The sequence below is a fragment of the Mesoplodon bidens genome (genome assembly GCF_964165515.1).
Source record: "Mesoplodon bidens genome assembly, chromosome: 1".
Lineage (NCBI taxonomy): Eukaryota > Metazoa > Chordata > Mammalia > Artiodactyla > Ziphiidae > Mesoplodon > Mesoplodon bidens.
The window spans coordinates 58,134,282-58,152,943 of record NC_138176.1 but is presented as its reverse complement, the minus strand read 5'-3'; the positions used below and the strand labels follow the sequence as shown (position 1 = coordinate 58,152,943).

Here is an 18,662-nt window from a genome sequence, read left to right as displayed (position 1 = left end):
TGAATTCCCCAAATCTAACAAGAATGGTTGGCTATGAAAGCAAACAGATACTCTTCAGATATAGTCAGCCACATTTAAGAAATTCATACAGAGATATAGAAGATTCTGAAGTGCCGTGACTGATAGCGTGTCAATTTTTCAGAAGCCAATAGCCTGTTTTTGGAAGACTCTTCCTTCTGCTTGGGTGCCCAATATAATTCCCATCACAGAGTGATTTGGATCTACTTTAGAATTATAATGGAGGTCAAGTAAATTTGTGGAAAATTCCCACCATTGGCCCATTTAGAGTTATTTTCTATGTGGACATTCTTCCTATGTTAACTCCATTTCACAGAATCTTCATCACATTTCAACTGTCAGCAGAATCCAGTTTTTCTCCCGGCTATACTTCATCATTTTTCTCTTGCTATTAATGGATCTATATGATTTATGGATCCCCTTCTGCTAACATTACTCAGAAGCAGAGGTGTTACAAGGCTTTGAGCTCTACACCAGAGTACCAGCCTGATACCTAGGCTGCAATGCATATGTTGGGGGCAGGGGTGGGGGAGGGCAGGAACAAACCCAAATAGCTTGCAAAAATAAGTATTCGTTTTAAAGGTCTAATGATTTCCAGGAAGAAAGTTAGATACTTACAAAGCTGAATGAAACCCCAGAAATGCCCCTCTCACTCAAAGGCCATACTTCAAGCAAACACATCCTCTTGGAGCCCAGTCCTGAAGCTTGAAGTAAATAAATTCTCCTAGATGTACTAAGAACGCTGCAGTAAAGCTGTGTACTTCATAGACCTTCTCTTAGAGCTTGATTGTTGCTTACTTAACATATAAGGCAGGGATAGGAGAGATCTGATTTAAGATATATCTCTGCACCATCTCTGTCCTGTGATCATTCCTTAACCTCTGCCAGTTGTGGTTTCCTCCTTTGAGAAGAGGGATAATAGCACCCATTCCTAGAATTGTTGGGGACTTTGAGTAAAAACCTTCCGATCACAACTTACTTATCACTAGGAGAGAAAAAAAAGTCAGTGTATATTAAACACGCGTTTTGTTTTTATCAGCCTAGCATATATTTGTTGGTAGGTATGTTTGCTTTCTAATTTGTTTCTGTCTAGTTCAGATACCATAAGGCTCCTTATAAGGGTTGGAGGGAGGGCGGGTGACTTTTGGGATAACAACAATGTCCTCATTATCTGTCACTGGGTAACAAATTTAGTGGATTAAAACAGTAAACATTTATTGCACAGTTTCCAGTGGGCCAGGACTTTGCAAGTGGTTTACCTGGGTGGTTCTGGCTGAGGGTCTTTCATGAGGTTGCCATCAAAGACATAGGGCTGCCAGCATTTGAAGGTTTGACAAGGCCAGAGGATCTGCTTCCAAGATGGTACACTCCCATGGCTATTGACAGGAGGCCTCACTTCCTCACCACGTGTGTTTCTCCGTAGACTGACCTCACGACATGGCCACCGGCTTCCCCAAAGAGATCCAACAGAGACTGGGAGTGACTTCAGTGAAAGCCATAGCATCTTTTATAACCTAATCTTGAAAGTGACAACCATCATGTCTTCTGTATTGTAATGGTCACACAGATCAACCCTGGTACTTGTACAATGTGGGAAGGAACTACCTGAGGGTGTGAACACCAGACGGTAGAAATCACTGGAGGCCAGTAGCATTTACATAGCATCTCTCAAGTTATAAAGTGCTGCTCACAAAGAAAACTGCTCTATGAAGTAAGTAATAAGAAAGTTTAAATTACCTGTCTATGGCCACAATTGTTGAGTGTGTCTACTCAAAATGACTCAGAAGTACGTGTTATTTCATATTATTTTCTTTAATCCTCTCAGTTCCCTTAGTTGATGAAGATATACCGTCTTCTACAATGACACTAACTAGCTTAATCTTGAATAAATTATAACAGTTACAGAGGTGACCATTAATAACAAAAATATAAATAACTTTATGAGGACAGAAAGTTAATTCAAATAGGCTATAACAATAAGAATGGATTTATTTTTTAATGGAAGATCAAAAAGGAAAAAAAGAGAGAATTCTCTCTTTAATGTAACAACATTATTATAAGACCTTATTCCAAATCCTACATTCTAAAAATTTAATTTATACCTCTGCCAAATTTTTTTTTAAAAATATGTAAACAATTTCATATTTGAGAAGTGTAATCTCTTTAAAACCATTATTATAATCTTGAGTCAGCAATTAGTATAATACTAATGTACTGTATATACTGAGCGAACTAATGATAATGGTTATGAACTATTCCCCTATGTTATTCCAAATAAATAGCCAACTTTAAACAGTTCTTTTTAAACAGATGATTTCAGCGTAAGTATTAAACACTATCTAATCATTACTTGGTCCATCATTTCTACTTGACTGAGTTGTATTCAATGTCACTGAAGACCCAGTTAAATTTTTCATGGAAGTTAACCAACAAATCACTGTACACATGCTTTTATAGTTTTAAAAATCCCAACTCATTTTCAGACTCAAAGACACCAGCACATATTCTATGACTTGCAAGGAGTGTTCAGAAACAGAAATGAAGATAAAACTGTGTCCTATCAGCAGACTCAATCTTTTAAACACTTTAGCATTAAAAATTCTACCAACAAATCGGATTTAGAGTGGAGAATATTAATGACTTGCCAGCAGATTTAAAGCAATACTTACAGCTTTTTGCTATATTTATTGAGTTAGAGCCTCCCCTAAATCTTTTCTTACAGTAATAACCAGAAACTTGGCCCTGGCAGACATGGAAGTTCACAGATCAAGCAAGATTTAATGTATGTGCGTGTGTATCTGTGTATGCACACCATGCACTTTTCTACATCTTCTATAGGATCATGGGTGTGGGTTTTTTTCTACATCTAATTCATATAAGCTTTCTGGAAGGATAAAATGATCTGTATACTTCTGAGTAAAAGTAACTTTGAAGCAGTAATAGTGTACTGTGATTATTGGGGCAATTTAGTCTCTAATGGTTATGATGAGTGGGTAATGTTCTGTAATTGTTTTGAATATTACATCTTGAAGACAGTGGTGTTATCACTTTTGCAAATTATTTTAGAAAGCAGAGCTGCAGTACACTTAGCTGTTCCCAAATGTAATCTCCTCTACTGTACCTCTGAGAAATGAAGCTTCGATTGAGTATTCCTACTTAATAAATCAAGAGCTAGAATGTGTCTTCTTGCTCCTATTCCAGGCGTTTTCACCCTATACTGTACCACTTGCATCTCCAGATATGACAGACTTGGTCATGTCTAGAGAAATGTCTCTAATGCTCGGTCATCTGTGGACCCCATTCAGAGTTGTGTAGCATCTGTGTTCCACCTACTACGTCCTTCATGAGTTTTAGTGTATCTGTGTAGCCTCTAGATTGATGTTTTAAAAATAAATCAGTGTTAGTTAAATAAATATATTATAAAATACAAATTTCATTCTCATAAAATTATTATTTTGCCATAAATGGAAGAAATCCATAAAATACCTTCAAACAAAATGAGAGTATGGTCTCAAAAAATTTAGATGTATCTTCTTGCCTTGCTCTCTTGTTAAAACTTGAGTCACAGGTTTTTGTGTGGTGATAAAGATACATTTGTAGTAACTCAAGGATGTCCACTGATGATATAAAAAGACTGAAAGAAAACATAAAAGGGCTAATTCCTTATTATGTGATCCAACTGTTCTTTAACATCAAGTTTGAGTGCCATGTGAAGTCAGCTTACATCTACCAATGTAAGCTACACACTTGGAGAACTTGTAAACTAGATGCTACAGAAAGAAAAGGGGTTCTCAGGCTGAGAATGGAGTTTTAGCCTGAGCATGGTCACTAAATTGTTAGGTAAATCTGGTCCAACAACAAAGATATGCTGATACAAGTATGCCAAGCATCAAGGCACTCAATGGACTTGGCCTCCTGGGGCCTCCGGTTCCTCTGCCAAATGATGAGAATGGATTGGAAAGTCACTGCCTCTCATTTCTAGACTCTGGAGCGCACTGTCTTCACTGACTCTTTTCATTATCAATATTTGTGACACTTTCAGTTCCCAGAGTTTGGCAACTTTTAAGACATAGTAAGAACCCCCCTTTTAACAAAGATAAACCAGAAAATATAAAATGAGTTTTATCATCTTCCTAACTCAACTATCTGCATATAAATTTAAGAGTGGCAATTTCCAAAGTCACATCATAACATGGATAAGTCATCCTCAAATCTTCTCCAGAAAATGACTCTTCTCTTGGAAATCCTAGCAAGGATAATCTACCACCTCTGTATTTTTGGTAAAGAATGATTATTTTTAGATGAACAGGAGATCCTATGTTCCTCTTCTCATTGCAGCAGAGATATTTCATGCTTCTTTCAACTAGTCCAAATTCAGAATATAGCTATGTCTGAAAGAGCCTGTTAACAGGAATATATTCATTCAAGGAATGTTATACTCCTTCATTTATGAATAAATCATCTCTGAGTTTGAGGTCTATTTTATGTTTTGTAACTTTTTATTTCTTAAAGAAGATTTATAAGATTTTAGCCCACTCTATTCTTATATTTGAGTGTTTTGTGTTTTAGCCTTACTTATCATCACTTGCATTTGGAAACATGGGGCTCAGTAAAGTTGGAATATACATATTAGGAAGCAAACTTGTATAACTTTGGACATAATACATGAAATACTGAGTATTTCTTTAAATATTCCAGCTAAGATTATATAATTAATATTACAATCACACTTTATAACAATAAAGGGTTATTTTTAAGGAAGAAGCAGAGTTCTCTGTGAATATATATGATTGAGATGATTTAAGGAACACAAAATTGAGTTAAATGTCCTTTCACCCATCAATCTTCCAAAATACATATGGAAAAAAAACATGACTCAAATAGCTTAGCAAAGATAATGGATATCTATAGAAGTACTTTAAAAATAAGGTTGAGAATTATAAAAGTAGCTCATAGAACAAAACAGAAAAGCAAAGTTAAAGATTTTTGCTTTTAATCAATAAACACAAATCAAATACACTGGAAATCCATGTTGGGAGCTCCTCAGACCACTCACGGATTACTAATGGTCTTCTTTTGAGTCTATATTTTCAATATCACACATCCAAAGGTCTAAATTGTAAAAGGCATCCAGCCTGACTCACTTGAAGAACTTTATTTTAACTCAAAGGATATATAATTAGAATACTACTACTCTAGCACTTCAAGATATTTTTAAAGTTGTTTGAAAACTGCTATATTATCACAGAAGGTTCCTCTCTGGCACAGAAAATGGAAAAGCTGCTCAATTTGTTCAGTGTGCTCTTGAACCTACCTTTTTTACTGTCATTGTCTCTCCATTTCCAGGCCATTGGAACCTCCTGCCTTCACCATCGCAGTCAGTCCCCTGTAGCCACCTGTGCCAACTAGGCTTCCTAAGACACTGCTAAAATGGTGGCATACCTCTGTTCAAAGGCCTGCAGAATATCCTGTTTCACTGCAGTGCATTCAAACCCTACAACTTCTCCCCAATGCACATTTCCAATTATTTGTCCCAAACGCTTTGCTTCACTAAAAATGCTGTCCAACTTCCACTGTGGCCTCCAAAGTTACAATCCTGATTGGAGCCATCACTCTGTTTCTATCCTTGACCATTTTCCACCTGTTTCTGTCCTTGACCCTCTCTAGCAGGGGTCAGAGACTTACTCAGGAAGGGTCAGAGGGTAAATGCCATAGGCTTTGTAGGCCTAGAAGTTTCCCTTACAACTATTCAACTCTATCATTATAACACAAAAACAGCCATAGGGGTATGTAATGAATGAGCAGAGTTCCACTAAAACTTTATTTTTGGATACTAAATTTGAATTTTATATAATTTTCCTGTGTCATGAAATACTATTCTTCTTGTGATTTTTTTTTCAACCACTTAATGTAGAAACAATTCTTAGTTAATGGACCATACAAAAACAGGCAACAGGCTAGATTGCTCCATGGGCTGTAGTTTGCTGACACCTGCTCTACTGTACATCTCAAAAGAGCAGCCAGTGATTAGCATGATTGAATTTAACTCCTTCTCAGAATCCTGCAATGGCTCTCAGTTCCACTCAGAGCAAACATTCAGGTCTTCACCATGGCCCATATAAAACCTTATACAGCCTGGTCTTCTTTGTTTCTCTGCCTTTATCTCCAATTACTTCAGTTACTCTCATTGGTTTTGCTCTGCTCCAGCTTACTAACCTGCTTTCTGTTCCTTGAACACACTGAACACAAGCCTGCCCCAGGGCCTTTGCACTGGCTGGTCTCTTTGCCTGGAATCTGTTTCCTCATATGTTTCCATGGCTGTCTTGCTTGCTTCAAGATTTTGATCTCACATCATTCTCTCAAAGAGTCTATCCTGACCACTCTATTTAAATTTTAACCACGCTGTTATGGGTTGATTATGTTCTCCTAAAATTGGTATGTTGGAGCCCTAACCTCCAGTACTTCAGATTCAGAATGTGACTGTATTTGCAGATAAGGTCTTTAAAGAGGTGATTCAGTTAAATGAGGCCATTTGAGCAAGGCCTAATCCAGTTTGACTACTGCCTTTATAAGAAGAGGAAATTTGGACACAAAGGAAGATATCAGAGGCCTGCCGTCAGACAGCAGAGGGCACGTGAGGACACAATGAGAAGGCAGCCACCTGCAAACCAGGGAAGGAGGCCTCAGGAGAAACCAACCCAGCTGGCACCTTGATTTTGGTCTTCCAGCCTCCAGAGCTGTGAGAAATACATTTCTGTTGTTTAATACACCAAATCTGTGATATTTTGTTATGGAAGCTCTAGCAAACTAACATACAGCCTAACTTCCACAGCCTTCACAAACCCACTGAACTTGTTCTATTTTTACCCAGAGCACTTTATCACCCACTAACATGCTATTTAATTAATCAACTTAGCATGATTATTATCCAACTCTCTGCTATACGAGGGCAATGATCTTTTGCTTGTATGATGTATTCCAAGTTCCAAGAATAGTGCCAACCAAGAGGGTACATACTTCACAAGTACCTGCTGGATAAATGAAACCTAACAATACATTATCTCTATATATCCCCTTCCTCTCTTTCTGTGTTCTTACTCGAAGGTCCAGTTGCCAATTCAGCATCTCCAAGCCCATAGCTACTAAAACCCAGCTTAAACGCCACCACTGCTAAGAATGTCTCTCTTGCCACCGGCACAAAGTGGATTCCCTCTTTGAATTCTACTAAAACACTCCCTGGTGGTATTAATTTTTATGATCCATTGAGATTTTACACGTCTATGATCCAATAGCATATACCTACAAAACTATTTATGTAAGTAGCATAATCTACATAATATTGTTTCTATTATTGTCAGTGTGTTGTGCACCTTCACTATTTTGAACTTGAACAAGGTTTTTAACCTTCTAAGGTCAAAGACTAAGCCTTTACTTGGAGATGGGCTAGGAGGGCATCACTGGATGACACATTTGCATGTATTTGGGTATATGCCCAGCAGTTGGCTGTATAGTTTCCCTTGGGGAATCTTTAGTAGACACAGCACAAAACTGATCTTTAAAGTTCTAAAAGCCGTTTATAGAACTGGCTTTACAGCTCTTTGAAGCCTTTTGACTTTTGTTTGGCTCAGGGAATTGCAAAATGTTTAGGAAACTCTTTTATGTATACCCCATAATAAAACAGGCTCTGTGTATCTCAAGGGTGTATTACAGAAGAGGAACACGACTGATTTAGTAGGCTTTAAAACCCTTATCTTAACCTGGTAAATTTGCAAAATGGAAATCTTCCCATTGTAGAGGTGATAATACTGAGCTAGGGGAAATTAAAACTTTCTCAAACGTATATACAAGCTAGAGAAGAAAACTGCAGATACAGGACAGATCAACTGAAATCCTGATAATTTATATATATATATACATACACATATCTATACATATAAATATAGGTATATACAATTGCGTGTGTGTGTGTGTATATATATATATATATATATATATATATATATATATATACACACACACACATACATATACAATTACAGTACATCCAAGGTGGTATCCTTTTGTTCCAACAGGTTTACCATAGCTAAAGATTGAAAGAACCTAGAAATTTCTATATTATTAAAAATATTAAAGTGCAATCATTGCACATATACTATGTTCACTGTAGAAAAATGAGAAAATACAAATATATAGAACTTTATATATAAATCTCTCATAGGATATATGACTTTTGAAACAAATGAGAAAATATACATCACCTACTCTTATTTGAAAATGTGTAGTTATAACTCCTTTGTGTACAATTAGAGAGAATTCAGACTTCCAGGGCTCTGGATTATCTACAGCAGTTTCTATAATGGGAAGAAGTACTGGGCAGAGATAAGAAAGCAGAACTACAGCAGAGATTACAATGAGTAGCTGACATAGCTGAGATCTGAAGAAGTGATATAGGCAAACCATCACAACCCGACCAACTTTGGGGAAGACATGTAGTGAAACAGCGGTATAAGATGTGGTAGCTTTGTCCCCTAAAATACAGTGGTGTGCAACTTGGTCAAACATCCAATGACTACTTATTAATCATTTATTATGCACCAGGCATGGTCTACACACTAGATTACAATATGAATAAAACAAACAGGATCCTTAAAAAGAAGTTCAGATCCCAGTTTTACAGACACTTGTAAATAATCTAAATTATTTTAGATCATGGTCATTTCCGTGGAAAAGGTGACCATATATCCCAGTCTGTCTGTGACAGTCTTGGTTTGTGCCTATATTCTTGCTGTGATTATTAAGATTGCCTCTTTTTACTCTCCAAAATGTCCCAATTTTGGCCACCCTATCTGTAAAAGAAATTTCAGAAAGGTGATATAAAAGAAAGTCACTGTAGGAGGGGTTATTTTGGATTGGATGGTCAGGAAATGACTTACTAAGATGATGTTTGAGCTGAGAATTAAAGTCATCACACAGCTCTTCAGAGTGAGCTTGAGTTTGAGAAGGGAGAATTGTATAATGAAACAAAGATATAGTTTGGATTCTGCCAAATCTAGTTTTATATCTTACTCCCACCATATCCTAGGTTTGGCACCGTGGGCTAGGCTCCCCATGGGGTGCTCAAGTGCCCTCATTTTAAGTCCAGTAATGTGAGTCAGAAAGGAACACATTAAATTATATGGAGAAAGAAACTGATATTTACTTATAATATCCTCCCACAAATCTATATTTTTGAACAGATATACAGTAAACACTGTGTTAGGGTAGAGCTGGAGAATTAAATATATTTATGTCACTTAGAAGACTCAGGTCTACTTGAGATACACCTCTAACACCTGAATCTGTTAATACAGTGTTGATGACTAATTAAATGCTGAACAATGGGGGATAGACAACTTGTACTATGAGAGCTCAAAAGGGAATGAAATTAATGCACATCAGAGAGTGAAGACAGATCCAAGCAGGTAGAAATGAAATGAGAACAGGCACTTAAATGATTCACTGCCTGATTCGCTCAGTAAGCCACAGAAGCACTTCCCTGGACAAGGAACAGAACCTTCTGGTGGGCTTGCTTTGCTGGTAGTTTCTGCAGCAATCTGGTCGTGTAAGCAATTGGCTTTTCAGCAAAACTTCCTTCTCCTGCAAATAATCCCACTGATCCTCTTTCTCCCAGATGCTTTCTTACCTTCCTTGTTTGGCTTCCCTCTCATCGGCTTCTCTCCCTCTAATTTTCTTCAAAGGAGCATATTTTGAAAGCTTACTGCCTCACCTAGGTTGCTCTTTGTCCTCGCCTCTCCTTGGCTAAACCCACAAGAGATCGCTGTCCTCTGCTTTCGGAAATCTAAGCACAAGTTGGTTTGTGGAGTTAACTGCCCTGCATTTATTTGCTGCACTAGCAGAGTAATGTGGGACAGGCGGGAATCATGAAATAGCTTAGAAAAACGCAAGCCTTGGGCTTCCCTGGTGGCGCAGTGGTTGAGAGTCCACCTGCCGATGCAGGGGATGTGGGTTCGTGCCCCGGTCCGGGAGGATCCCATATGCCGCGGAGTGGCTGGGCCCATGAGCCATGGCCTCTGGGCCTGCGCGTCTGGAGCCTGTGCTCCGCAACAGGAGAGGCCACAACAGTGAGAGGCCCGCATACCACAAGAAACAAAAACAAAAAAACACAAGCCTCAGCCCTTAACAACCACTTAATAAATTTCAGCTGAATCAATAAATGGCAGTTACAGTTATTGAAAACTAACACAATAAAAGGCAAAATAGTTTTAAAAAATGCAGTCATTTATATCAGTTACTTTAGATTTATTCCTAATTACCAGGTAGCATAATAATGATTAGGTATCCAATTACCTTTAGGGAAAATTTATTTGTAAAAAAACAGAACATCCTATGGATATCAGCTCAGTAATAATGACAAAAGCTACCCATTTATGGAATGTTGGCTAGCAAGAGAAATATATGTAGGAATATCCCCATTTTACAGATGAGTTGACCCAGCTCAGAGCAGCTGGATGACCTTCACAATCGTAGAAATAAGGATAGAGCTGAAAGTCCAACACAAGGTTCCTAACTCTTCCTCTGGGCATGCTGTTGCGCTCCAGAAGCATAGCTGGGGGTTGAGCAGAGAGAACAGCTCCTCTGGAACATTCTAAGAATTATTATTTTTTGTTTTTAATGTAATATATTCATATTATGGTCATTAAGACTATGATGTAAAGACATTAGAGGGAGCAAAACAGGGCCAGACAGTGAGCCAGACATGAGACACATAAAGAAGGGTGTCTAATGATGGAATGCCTTTTACTCCTCCAAGTAAAATTTGGCATAGTTCTTCTCCTACCTCAGCCACTCATTCAGTTCTCTGACTCACTCTCCCTGAAAATAATAATTAGTTGGCCCTCCTCAGCCATTATTACATGTTGATCTGCTTCAGAGTCCTACGCATTCACCTTTTAAACATATACACACTGATATATATATAATAGATAACTAATAAGAACCTACTGTATAACACAGGGAACTCTATTCAATATTCTATAATAACCTATATGGGAAAAGAATCTGAAAAAGAATAGATACATGTGTATGTATAACTGTTTCACTTTGCTGTACACCTGAAACTAACACAACATTGTAAATCAATGATTTACAATACTCCAATATTTACAATACTCCAATAAAAATTAATTTGAAAAAGTAAACTGAACATTGGTCCCACATAAAGAACATCTTGAGACATTCTGATGGTACTGAGTGTATCTATCAGGCAGAAGAAATGGAGAATGGTAGGCATAGAGCCATGGTTTGCAAAGGCTGGATCAAAACTAGTTTGTTTGTCAAAATTGTTGGCATATACTGCAAAAAATATACCAATATTGATTTCCATCATGGCCATTTGGACTTTGCTTTCTTCCACAAGGAAGGTCAGCTCCTCAGATCTTAGCCCCTTACCCACAACTCACAAGGTATCTCATGCTGGAAAAAGGAGTTTGGAGAGAAAATATACTTTATGAAAGAAAATCCATCATCCTCCTCAGCAAGCACAAAGCATAACCATATCATCCTGGGCCATAATACCATCTACCTCTACAACAAACATCACACTGTCTTCCTGTGTCATTTAATGTGGCTGATTACGGTGACACCTCCTCAAAAACAGAGTCCATCTGTTTGAAGGTGTAGGTTCATTTTACTTATAAAGTTTAAGAAAAACAGAGAAATTTTGGGCAGAAGCTATATGGTCAAAGTAAAAGATAAACAGTGATAGTAAAAGATGTGGTGGATCGACAGGAACCTTACAAGCCAACCCAGGGATATGATTAGCTTGCTTGTGCCCCTTTCAGTATCTTTTGAGGGGAAGCAACGTGACTAATGTTAGTAATTTTAAACAAAGCAAGCCTTGTCGGTGGTAGTCAGTGAATATAAAATAATAAATATGGCCATGAGCATGTTTCTCCTACTTAGTTTTCCCACTGGCTTCTAGGATGGGGTCAGCCAATGGAAGCACTAGCAAAAACTGGAAGGTTGGAGAAAGGAGAGGCCAGCAATTTTCTTTTTTTCTCTTTTCCTGAGCTCCCTTACCATCAGGTCTCCATGGGTTGGCTATGTCCCTGAACTAAAGGCCACATCTCCTGTCAAGCAGTCTTCTGCCCACCAGTTCCCTCTCCAGGCTTCAGAAACAGCCCCCATCCCTTGCTCCTTCAGCAGTCTGCTATTACTCGAGTACCCCTTACCCCTTGTTGACTTCCTTAACCCTGCCCACATACATGGCCCCTTTATTAAATTATTTTCCTGAGATCTCTTTCTTTCCTGCCAGGAAATAACTGATACATATCAAAATCAATGTATAATATCCTCAAGAGCCTGTATGATGAAACTGCAATATTTCTTTGCATATTTAAATGAAGCACTGATGTGTAACTGTTGACGTTTCTGCTAAGGAAGTCTGATTACTTTAACCAATAGTGGCAAATACAGCTCCTTCTATGAATATTAGCTCTTCCCTTGAGAGCGCATGATTAATTTTGTCAGTTAGTCAAGAAAAGAGTTTTAAGAGTTTAACATGACTAAGACTGTGAAATCAGATCACTTGCTACTTTGAAGTTCTCACAATGACCAAAACAATCTGCTCTTTGGAAGAGTCTTTAAGCCATATAAGTTTTACCTAATACACTAATTATGTGGTAAAGAACTTAAAATACAAAGTTAATAAACATTAATATGCATATTTTCTTCTGAAATGAAAGGGGCAACCAGTATTCTGCATATATGGGTGTTTTACCCATTGAACCTAGGTATCCTCTAAACAGATTTGGTAGCCATGGCAGAACTTGAGATAAGGCAAGAAGCTGCACCCCTCAAAATACCCCTTCACTCCTGAATGAAAAGTCAAATTTATTAATAGAGGCCAAAATAATTCTTCTGATAAAGTTTAAAATGTAAACTTTTTCTGGGAAAAGCAACCTAATTATATATATTCCTTGGCAGTCAAGAAAGACATCATCCATTGCTTTCTTCTCATTTGAGGGCAGGTTTCAATAGAAGAAGCAAATTGAGCATAACTTGTGTCATTTTATGTGCATTTCAATAATGTAATTTTTTTTTTTTTTTTTTTTTTTGCTGTATGTGGGTCTCTCTCTCACTGTTGTGGCCTCTCCCGTTGTGGAGCACAGGCTCTGAACATGCAGGCTCAGTGGCCACGGCTCACGGGCCCAGCCGCTCCGCGGCATGTGGGATCTTCCCGGACTGGGGCACGAACCCGTGTCCCCTGCATCGGCAGGTGGACTCTCAACCACTGTGCCACCAGGGAAGCCCAATAATGCAAATTTTACATAGTGCTATAAGAAATACGATCTCCCTTTATCAGCAAAGTTTGAATGAATTAAAAAACATAAATGTAATCAAGTATAGCATAGTTTCAGAGCAGGCAGGCCAAGCAAATATAAGCTGTTTTATTCAATTGCCACATGCCAGGCCAACGTGAACTGAGAAATAAAATCTCCTATCGCCTTTTGCCAGGATGAAACCTGAGTTTTATGAATCTTTAATTATGTGAGGTCTTCAGGGACACATCCTTTGCATGAGATGCGTCGGCCCTGTGTTCAGATGTGGCAGGGATGAGGGACAGAAGAGGAGGACAGAGGAGAGTGAAAACATGATTCTGTGACTTGTAATCAGGAGGAGAAAGGAGGAAGTGTGCGTAGCTAGAAACAGTTTTTCTTAAGTCTCTTATTTTGCTAAGCATCAACCTTTATTTTCTCTTCATACTTTAAAAATGCAACAGAAAAAAAATCTAAATTTTTAAATCACTAGCCTTGTGAATGGCTTGATCCACAGTCCCTTTAACAATGATAAGGCTGGAAGCAATTCAGTGCAAATTTGTAAAACAGATGCTCTTCTCTCTATCTCTCATCTAAAGTTCTCTACTTGATGAAATGAGGAATGCTTATGTCATGCTTTTAATAATATAATTTTATTAAATTTGAAGTACTGTAATCCACTACTTAAACAGCAATTCAAAGCTTAAAAGAATGTTTTGGTTTGAATTGCCTCTGTTTCCCTCAGGTGGAGAGTTGAACTTCACCACACCTGTAGCTCATCGTCTTGAAGCCTGAAACAGAGCTCCAGGCAATAGCCACTTCACATATATGTTTTGGGAATACCTGCTAATAGGAAAATGTGTTCAGGTCTTGATTTTTCAAGACAACTTCGTGCAGAGAATTGATAAATGTCCAAACCACCTTCCAAAAAGAACCATAAAACATTCCAATACTAAACTTCACACATAAAGAAGAAACAGTTTAAAATTCAATATCTGCAATATTATTTACCCTTTTCAATGGGTCAGCATTTATATGACAGGGCCTTCCTTGGGCTCCTATAGTACACAAATTGCCCATCAATAGAATAAGTCTCATACTACTACTGTCAGACTAAAATCCTCAAAATCAACTCCATTCCTTTAGATGTACAAAAATATATTGGTTACCATGAGCCCCATCTAGATTAGAATATAATATGGTACAAGAAGATGTAGGTGTCAACTTGAAAAGGAATTAGGATAACTGATCCTGTATCACACCGCACTACACTGAACATGGTGGCCACTAACTTTTAATATTCGCATATGGATTTCTGAGATTTATTATATACCAAAGAATCTTTAAAAAGGCTTATATTTTCATAACAAGTAAGGCCAACACATGTGTTTGTAAAATCCACTCTTTGCAAAATGATTTGCCACGATAAAAATAGTAAAAAGTTTCTGGTAAAATGAAAGCATCTTATTTTACCTAGACAAATTTTTATTACTGAATTTGCACTCTCTAACATAAAGATTATTTTAGAAAAAATCACTAACTTTAAATTATTTATTTAATAGGCATTGCCAAAACTTGTATGAAAAGATCCCAGAAAAGGAAACTGCTTTTCTCTAACTTGTGATAGCAATAAGACACATCAAAGGAGAGTTTGTGTTCATGAAAATGTCTTTGCACTTCAAAATTTCTGTTTGTATAAAGGCATGGGCATTTTGGTATCAAATGAAAGGCAACTGCCAACAACCTAGATTATGTATTTCAGAAATAACCTATTTCCAAATGTAAAACAAAATCACTATTTCCTTAGATCACATCTTTAATTGAAAAAGTGAAGATTAAGGGCTTGCTGGTAAAATGAAGAAAAAAAATCATCCAAGGCACATTCATATTGTTTTAAATTTTTGATAACTACAAAGACATATGCTGATTGTTCAGGATACAATTAGCAACTGCTTGCATATCCAACCTTAAAGCAAATTTTTTAAACTAATTCAACTCTGCTTCCTACTTTTTCATTAATTACTAGCTAAGGGACTTGAAAGTGTTCTAATGAATTTTACATTAGATTCTCCAATGTGAACAGTGTATATTATCACAGCATCTACTAAACGCACAAATTGGCTTTTCCAAGTTGCATTCTGAGCAGTTGCAAAGATTCTGGATGGATTTTACAACATTTAGTATTAGAGGCTGAGCTGAAAAGAATTTTTACGAGAAACAAGTTGCTGTAATCACATTTCCCAGGTCATAAATCTAACTTACTATTTTATAATAATCTGTCTTATTTCTCAGAGTTCTTATATTTTTCTCCTGTGGCTCAGAAAGAAGAGAATGAATCCCACCTATATTGATTTCTAAATATGCATTAAATAAGGCTTAAAATATTTCTGCTACACTAGCTTTCCATAAATTTCATATGATAAATTACCATGCAGTCATTAGCCAACCACTACATATTGGATTCAATGCTTATGGTTTATGACATCACAACCATTTACCATCTTCATAAAATTCTTTGAAATCAGAAGTTTCAGAAAACTATACACAAACTGAGCAAGAAAAGGCAGAGCACTGCACCCAAATCCAGCAAGAAACAGGTACAACCTTAAAATTGCCTTATCAAAGAGGAAAACACAGACTACCATGGAAACCTCATGGAAAACTTTCTTTTATAAAATATTTCTCTAATTTCATAGCTAGATAAAAGATCCCCTATTGAGCATTGTCCAATAAGACATGACATCATAAATGGCACATCATCCTTAATTGAATGTTTATAGCAAATATATTGACATTATTGATCACAATAGACATGATACAGCAAACTCATATTGGGACTCAGTATAGAAGTGTAAAGACTGGGTGAAAAATACAACAGAGCTCCAAGTGAACAAAAGGTAGGTACAGACTCTCAATAACTATTCTTAAAAGTGTCAAAAGCCACCACAGTTTGCACAGCTTAAAGATTAGCATCTGATAACAATCCTGTGATTATGTTTATGAATACTTAATAATGCTCTCAGAAAATCATTTGATTTTCATAGTTATCCCCTCAAAACTATTTTTCCTGATCAGGTTGTCAACATAAACATATATGCAGTTCTGCCATTCACCATAAAGACTTTACTTCCTAGAGAAAATGTTGCTCAAATTCATCCCTCATCCTTGCAGTATAGTGTATAGGTGTTTTTTTTTTGTTTGTTTGTTTGTTTGTTTTTTTTACTAACTCTTCTTTCTCATGATTTAGATAAAAGAAGACATGTGTAAGTTGAAAAAATAAAGCTAACAATAGTTCTTCATAGCCAGAATCAAAGCGTGGTATTTTATCAACCCTGCTTTGCTCCTCAGAAGTTTGAGGGTCCATTAAAAATATCTATTATCAGAGTCAAAGTAGTTTTGGTCCCACCTGTCACTACCTCAATTACGGCATTGCCTAGGAATTTCACGGGCAGCAAAACTGCTGGTTTAGGCTCATAATTTTGGAACACCTTAAAAAATTTTTCTATCAATGCTTAGATTTAAATAGAGTTTCTATTTCAATTGTGCAAACTGTTAAACATTAAAATCCACTGCAATGAAACAAATATCAAAGCTCTCATGGACATTATACTCTTCAGCTGTTTTCACAATTTGCTCACATTTTGCAAGGAATTCAGAAGTCCAAAAGAAATGTCCTTAACTCTTTCACTGCTAAGTTCTATAATCAAATACTAGAAATAATCTATGGATTATAATGATCAAAGGTAGAGAATTTCTAAATACCTGCAGGAAAAACAGCTTTGTGATTTTCCAGCAAACTGCAGCAAGCAGGAGAAAGGGAAAAACCCTCACACAATCATGCATTAAAAAAAAAAAAAACCTTTCTACTCTGCAGACACTGCTTCCTTAGATTGAGACACATTTAACAGCGACACTGCCAAAAAGACACAAAAGATATATCCACAGAATCCAGTTCTATCCCAAAATTAGAGCTGCACTGCACACATTTTTAGAAACGTGAATCTCAGCAAACACAACTGTATTTTATTGACAGCATTAAAAATAAACACAACATAGAAATAGTGAGCCTTTCCTATTCCCTTTCAACTTCGGTACCATGCTCTACCAGCCTCCATTAAAAAAAAAAAAAAAAGTCATTACCTGTATGAAGAGAACCTGTTAATAGCCTGAGAAGGTACTGGGCAAATTTCAATATTTCACGTTTACATCGTTTTCTACAGCCACTCATCTTAAGCAACAAGGTATTCCTCTGAGAAGAGCCAGAAGTCTTTGCCAATAAAAAAAAAGACAGTCTCTGAGGGGAAACTTCTGTCTCAGTTTATGTCACAGGCTGCCTTACAACTCCTGTGGAATTAGCTGTTAGTGCCTGAATCAGAAATTCCTTTAAAAAGCTAGAGAAGCCGGATATAGATAGAACAGTAACAGGGTGGTGAGAAAGGGCTGCTTCTCAGGTCACCAAGTTCTTCTGTGGCAACAGATAGACTGCCGGTTCACACGTGTAGTAACCCACGGTGGCTCAGCTCCGCATCCCCTCTCCAGGAGCAATCACAACCTCACAGACCATTCAGAGGGAGGCGGGGCCTGCGATGCCAGCTCATCAATGAATCAGCATGTAAGCAGGTGAGGGGACAGATGACAGGTCACTGGGGCTGAAACCCAGTGAAAGGAGCCCACAAATGCCATCAAGCCTGCTGGGGAGGAATCTCATTGTCCAAGGCTGTACAAAATGATTCCCCCCGCCAAAAAGGCAAGTAGGAAAGCATGCTGTTCAAGGTCAGACACCAGACAATTCCCTGATACAGTGTTAATCAGATTCAGAAAGCCTAAATGGTGAAAAGGCTCATTTGAGAAGCTGACCCTGATTCTAAACAGATTTGAAGATTTACCACCAAATAGAGGCAAAGCTCTTTTGTCACAGATAAATATATTCTACTTCATGGGCACAGAGGTGGAAAATAAGCTGTTACCTAAATCTGGCTGTGTTTTCTGCACTGTCCAGGCTCAGGGATTTGAAAATTAGGGGAAAAAAAAATCATTGTCTCCTTTAAAATACAGTAGCCTGGAAACCACAACTCTTAAGCCCCTATACTTGCTTCCAGGCAACAGAGCTCCAAAACTAATTTACTGCATTATCCTAAGAGAACGACTGCCTCAGTTTCCTCATATTTCTAAAAGGTAAACTGCAGCTTGCTAGCTCCTTTCCAGTTGACTTAATAGTGAGAACAATTGTGAGAGCTCACAATTTTCACAAAGAACTATTCTATTAAAGATAGTGTTACAGAGGTAGGCAGTTGCTATGAAAGCTAGGAAACTTCCTTGAATGTGTAG

At 37.4% G+C, this 18,662-nt stretch overlaps 1 protein-coding gene across 1 annotated transcript in view; it reads right to left on the bottom strand.

Moving 5' to 3' along the window:
* The window catches only part of KCNIP4 (potassium voltage-gated channel interacting protein 4), a gene marked incomplete at its 5' end in the record, with an annotated part of 1,198,624 nt that overhangs the window by 921,359 nt on the left and 258,603 nt on the right, over positions 1–18,662 (bottom strand). The window lies entirely within an intron of this gene.